This window comes from Octopus sinensis, linkage group LG7 (genome assembly GCF_006345805.1).
Source record: "Octopus sinensis linkage group LG7, ASM634580v1, whole genome shotgun sequence".
Taxonomy (NCBI): domain Eukaryota; kingdom Metazoa; phylum Mollusca; class Cephalopoda; order Octopoda; family Octopodidae; genus Octopus; species Octopus sinensis.
In genome coordinates, this window is record NC_043003.1 from 96,668,322 (window position 1) to 96,675,520 (window position 7,199).

The window sequence follows — 7,199 nt, forward strand, 5'->3', positions numbered from 1 at the left end:
TCTCGAGTCATACCGACTCACATGAATTTCCCCTCTAGACGGTCCGCCGGTCCGTCGCAGGGTTACTCACTTTTTCCACCTGCGTGGACTGGAGCAAAGTGAAATGAAGTACTTTTTTCAAGAACACAACGCGCCGCACTATAAGGAACCGAAACCACAATCTTGCGATCGTGAGTACAACACCCTAAACACTAAGGTACGCACCTCCACTCACACTTATATACATAAATGTATATCCATATACACCTATGCATATCTATATTTATACACATGCATATGCATGTAGACAGACACACGCTCACACGCATGCGCGCAAATATATATATATATATATATAAAGCAAATAAGTAACAAGGATGTTAAGGTACCAGTGCATTACGGCCGTTTCATGCGGCTCCATTTTATCGATCAATGCAAACATTACATAACTTGTAGTACTGATGAAAAATTTGCTAAAATTTTATAAGGGGAATGTATACAGTCTTACTCATCTGCTTGTGGGAAATGTATACGGTCTTACTCATCCGAGGAGAGCAATTTAATTCAAATTGATCTAATGTTTGCAGTGATCGATAAAATGGAGAAGCTTGAAACGGCCGTAATACACTGATACCTGGACATCCTTGTTACTTACCTAACTTCGAGCTATACGGACAATACTGGACAGACTTGGTGCCTCAACTTAAGCATCCAATGCAACTGAATCTTAATTATATATATATATATATATTATATATATATATATATATATATATATATATAATATATATATATATATATATATATATATATATATATAAGGGGAGCGATGTATCAATTATAGTTGGAGCAGTATCTAGTAATAAAGATAAAATTTTGGGTCAATTGCTCAAGCAGCTCTTCAGGTAAATGCCTAGACATATTTTCGTTTCATATAACTGAACTGATATTTAAAATGGAACAGCTCCCGAAAGTATTTATCGATAATCACGATGGTTATTCAAGCAAAGGCTAAGTTATTGTGATAATTTACAGAAAATGAAAGTGCAACTTCTGATGCAAAATCTTTCTTGGTTAGTAATTGTCGTTTTGAAGTGTGTAAGGGGCATCTTAATTTGCTCAACATTCTAATGACACCTCTTAGTATTGACAAAATGCTTGTTACTAATTATTTTAAGAAGCTGAAAAAAGTTATCACTGAAGGAGGTTATTAATCAGTATAATGTACAACTGGGCTTTTAAGCAAGTACATGCTTGTGAGAATTCATTTTTAGTGAAGAAAATTATTACTATGCTTTAAGGCACTTCCATATCATCTGAGATTTCTTGTGAGAGGAAATTCTGCTGATATTTGAAATCAAAATCCTTTCTTGCGTAGCACACTGAATTTCTAAGGACTTTCAAGTGCTATATATATAATTATGAGCATCTTCCAAGCTGATTTGCAAACTTTCGGTCGTTGCCCTTTAGTAGAAAGGTACTGTGCCAGGCGTAATATTTCTAACAAAGTAATGATCCATTTAAACCAGGGGCCGAGAAATACCCGCCCGCTAGTGCAATTGCGCCTGCAAGCTCATTTTGTTGTGCCCGCAGGCTGATATACTCGTATGTCAAAAATATAGTAGATTTTTCAATGACAGAATATTCATATGCCTATTTGCGACATAGGTCGCGTTTCCACTACGACTTAAAACGGTTAGATTCGAATAGAAAATCGTCCAGTAATTGCCATTTGAATGGAAATTTTGCTTTCATTGTAAAACACATATTACTAGGTTTGTACCACCCCCTTGAGATCCAACTACACTCTAGCTGAATAATATAGAATACCTCATAAGTAATATAAACGTCCTAAATTTAGTGACGGCATTAATGAAGATGTCACAAGGAAAATGCTGCTAAACATTTTGTCTGACTCGTTAAATATTCTTCCAGCTCGCCGCCTAATCAGTATTTTATCAGGTTGAGTAAAAAGTAAGCAACGTTTTGAAACATGAAATTCATCACAATATATTTCAACAATGCGGAAATTTTATTCATCAAAGAAGGCACCATTACAATCAGCACATTTTCGCCAATGAGTTACAAGTTTGTTTATTCCGGTAACATAAAATTCTGGAGCTGATGAACTCCTTGAACGTACTTTCAGCGTCTTTGATTTTTGAACTCCTCTCACAGGAAATCATCAAGGTACTTGAAAAAGTGGTAGCCGGTAGGTCTAGGGAATAAGTTGGGTGGGGAAGAACTTCGTAGCCAAGTTCCCTTAACTTCTGGATCGTCATTAGTGAAACGTGTGGTCAAGCGTTGTCATGAAAAATGATTGGCCCTCTTCTGTTGACCAGTGTAGTTATTTGTTCATTCCACTCAAGTCCATTTAACCTATATAGGGGCGATGCTTTGCCATTACCGAGAGGGTTGAATGGTGACACACTCGATTGGCTCAGGAATGACTTAACACATGCTTTTAATTTTCTTTGATTCAAAGTCACAATAGAGACCAACGAGAAAGTAATTGATTTCTTGGCAGTTACAGTTAATGTAGATCATTCCGGAATACAAACCATTCCAAAAATTAAATGTAAAGCTGATGCATAATAACACAGTTTCCTGTCATCCATCCATAGTTTCCTAAAACCTGTTGAAGGGGGTCAGCAGAAAAATCTCTTACCTACTTTCAAAGGTCTTTGACGTGGCGCCGCCGTACTCTAGCTAGGCCATGGCTACTAGTAGTTTCAAAAATACGATTAGTTATATACCCGGCCCCAAACCTTCTATGGGAAAACGCTATTGTAAGGCATATAGTTCACGTTTCCATTTTATTTTAATTTAAAATCTTGTGTTGTTAGGCTCTTATAATGATTAACAGATAAGCATTTTCCGCAGTCACATACTCTACGATACAAGAAAAACTTTTATAGGCACACTCGATGGTCACATTCAGTTGCACTCTTAGCATAAAGAAAATGTTTGTAAATAAGCCCGAATGTAGCACAGAACCATAACTCATATACACCCACTAAATGGTCCAATATAATACAAAATCTGTTGTATGAGACAGGAGTAAGCTCGAATAATTTTAATTTCGCATGTAATGTTTAAAACCTATTATCCTACTACAAGAACCAGTGGAAGACGTTACAAGCTTCACACATCTAGGAAGCACAGTGACTAGCATCGGTGATGCACAGACAGATGTAATCTGAAGAACTGGCAAGGCAGCGGCTGTATTTAGAAGATTGACATCACTTTAGTATAGCAATAACGTAAGTATAGAGCTGAAGATTCATCTGTACAAAACAGCAATACTGCCAATAGCGATCTATGCAACTGAGACCTGGAAGATGACAACAAAAATCGCCCAATAACGACGTATTTTATCAGCGATTTTATCAGAATTACTTATCAAGACAGAGTGACAAATGAAGCCATTCTCCAAGCAACAAGAGTAATGCCCCTGCATGCCATTGTAACCGAACGAGGAATAGGAATGGCTGGAGACATATTAAGACTGTTGTAAAAGAGGCTTGCCAAAATAGCCATAGGCTGGACGCCGCTGGAAGATAAGAGAAAAAGAGACTGGCCAAGAAAGATATGGCGTAGTATCTTCAAAGGAAACCCACGTAGATTGAACATAACCTGGGAATAACCGTACCTGTATTGAAGAAAACAACAATAACTTCTTTATTTCTTTTACTCGTTTGGCAAGTTTTGATGTACATGTAAATTTGTGCAGTGAAGCTGAAATTGTTGTATCTTGGGAGGATCATACTAACAATGAAAATAGACACACCAGAACTGTCTGAGTAGCATTATAAGCCCCTAGGCAAATTGATACATTGGGCCCTATAGTATGTGTTGGCAACAAGGCACAACATAACAAGTCCGCATTGGGCTCCAAAGCCACTGAGGTCCCTGGGTAACTTCTCTCTCTCTCTCTTTCTCTCTTTCTCTGTCTGTCTCTATCCATTTCTCTCTCTCCTCTCTCTTTCGCTTTCTCTATTGTTCTCCCTCTCTCTCCTTCCTTCTCTCTCCTTTTTCTTTCTCTCTTTCTCAGTCTTTGTATAGGCACACTCGAGGGTTACATTCAGTTGCACTCTTAGCATAAAGAAAATGTTTGTAAATAAGCCCGAATGTAGCACAGAAGCATAACTCATATACACCCACTAAATGGTCCAATATAATACAAAATCTGTTGTATGAGACAGGAGTAAGCTCGAATAATTTTAATTTCGCATGTAATGTTTAAAACCTATTATCCTACTACAAGAGCCAGTGGAAGACGTTACAAGCTTCACACATCTAGGAAGCACAGTGACTAGCATCGGTGATGCACAGACAGATGTAATCTGAAGAACTGGCAAGGCAGCGGCTGTGTATTTAGAAGATTGACATCACTTTAGTATAGCAATAACGTAAGTATAGAGCTGAAGATTCATCTGTACAAAACAGCAATACTGCCAATAGCGATCTATGCAACTGAGACCTGGAAGATGACAACAAAAATCGCCCAATAACGACGTATTTTATCAGCGATTTTATCAGAATTACTTATCAAGACAGAGTGACAAATGAAGCCATTCTCCAAGCAACAAGAGTAATGCCCCTGCATGCCATTGTAACCGAACGAGGAATAGGAATGGCTGGAGACATATTAAGACTGTTGTAAAAGAGGCTTGCCAAAATAGCCATAGGCTGGACGCCGCTGGAAGATAAGAGAAAAAGAGACTGGCCAAGAAAGATATGGCGTAGTATCTTCAAAGAAAACCCACGTAGATTGAACATAACCTGGAATAACCGTACCTGTATTGAAGAAAACAACAATAACTTCTTTATTTCTTTTACTCGTTTGGCAAGTTTTGATGTACATGTAAATTGTGCAGTGAAGCTGAAATTGTTGTATCTTGGGAGGATCATACTAACAATGAAAATAGACACACCAGAACTGTCTGAGTAGCATTATAAGCCCCTAGGCAAATTGATACATTGGGCCCTATAGTATGTGTTGGCAACAAGGCACAACATAACAAGTCCGCATGGGCTCCAAAGCCACTGAGGTCCCTGGGTAACTTCTCTCTCTCTCTCTTTCTCTCTTTCTCTGTCTCTCTCTATCCATTTCTCTCTCTCCTCTCTCTTTCGCTTTCTCTATTGTTCTCCCTCTCTCTCCTTCCTTCTCTCTCCTTTTTCTTTCTCTCTTTCTCAGTCTTTGTATAGGCACACTCGAGGGTTACATTCAGCTGCACTCTTAGCATAAAGAAAATGTTTGTAAATAAGCCCGAATGTAGCACAGAAGCATAACTCATATACACTCACTAAATGGTCCAATATAATACAAAAACTGTTGTATGAGGCATACACGTACTTGTTATCACTTACATACACGCATGCTATTTCATATCCTTGTCATGTCACAACTTGTCTTCTACTTTTGTTTCTTTCTAAATTATGCTGCGAATATTTTACAATAAAGCGGCCAATATTAAATCTATTAGATCCTTCTAACAACATTATCGATATCGATCAACCGTGATCGATTTAGTCAACTGAACAGGAAAAATGCTATTTGTTAAATCAAACACACAATGCATGCTTATCATCTTATTAATTTAAAGTATGCAATTAATTGACTTCGTAATATTCCTATTAAATTCACTTTAATAATATGAATAATAGTTTTCTCTCTTCGCATATTCCTGTTTGTTATTTAATATTGCTTTCATAAAAGTACTGTGGTGATAAGTGGGTCGGAAATCTATGTTTCACAGTTGAGTTCAGAACAAAAGAGAAATATTTCCGAGACCGTCTGCAATACATATCAGAATGTTAACAAACAATATTAATCATTGACTAAGAAAATTTGGTCTATATATTTTTTCTCATAGCAAATATATTTCTTACATACGTCTTTTGATATACCCACTGCTCTCTATCAGTCGCATAATGCGATGAATAGAGTTTGCACTTTAACGAGCTGGCAGAAACGTTAGCGGTATTTCGTCTGGCGCTACGTTCTGAGCTCAAATTCCGCCGAGGTCGACTTTGCCTTTTATACTTTCGGGGTCGATTAAATAAGTACCAGTTATGCATTGGGGTAGATATAATCGACTTAATCCGTTTGTCTGTCTTTGTTTGTCCCCTCTGTGAATAGCCCCTTGTGGGTAGTAAAGAAATAAAAAGTTCCACTTCAGCAATATTTAGATGACTTGTGAACGGGAGGGATAACATCTATGAGGAAACGCAAGGCGTCGACGAAAATAAACTGGCTGGTCGGTTCGAGAAGACTTTCGGATTGGAGCGACAGAACCGAAATTCTTGCACACAATCACTAGCGTATCTAGGAGAGGGGCGGTAGGGGCAGTCCGCCCCGGGCGGCACTTTTAAAGGGACACCAGTTTTGGATCTGCTGTAGGAAATATGTCTTTTGTGGCTTCTGGGGGCGGCACACACTCTAATTACGCTAATGCACACAAACAGTGTCCAACTTCTGCTGACTTGTGGGGTTATGTCAAACTGATTGTTGTCACTTGTAGGGTGTACCCGACTATCGATCGGGTAACTCGTGAAGATCGATCCTCCGACCTGATTCGATAGGGTTGAGCCTGCAGCTTTCTATTGTGTGGTGGCTAAAGCGGAAGAGATTGCGTACTGGATGAGGTCGAAAGGATTAAAGACAAGCAGTCTCCCTCAATAACCTTTTTAAAGTTCTACTTAAAAAGCAAAATGAGGGTGGAGTGAGAAGTACTCTTCTACAATTAATTCGTCAAAAGATGGATTACAGTGGAGAAAATGGTCTAAAGTAGATAGGGGAACCTAGGTTGGGAGGAGACTCGTGTCCTTGATGGTTACATGGAGGCGCGTGACTTAGTGGTTTGGGTGCCGGACTCATGATTGTAAGATTGTGGTTTCGAATCCTAGAACAGGCAACGCATTTGTTCTTGATCAAAACACTCCATTTCACGTTGCTCAAGTCCACTCTGTTAGCAAAAATGAGTAATTCTGCGACGGACCAGCATCCCGTTCAGGTGGGGAATGTATATGCCATGGAGACTGGGAAACTGGCCCTTATGAGTCAGTGTGACTCGAGAACGTAACTTTATTTTATGGTAATTTCATGGTTACGGTGATCTTGGATCTGTGGATTTCTTGATTGGTTCAATCTGGAGACCTTCCTGCACCATCCATGTATTCACATATTTTATATAGTTTTATCTTTAATCTTTTAA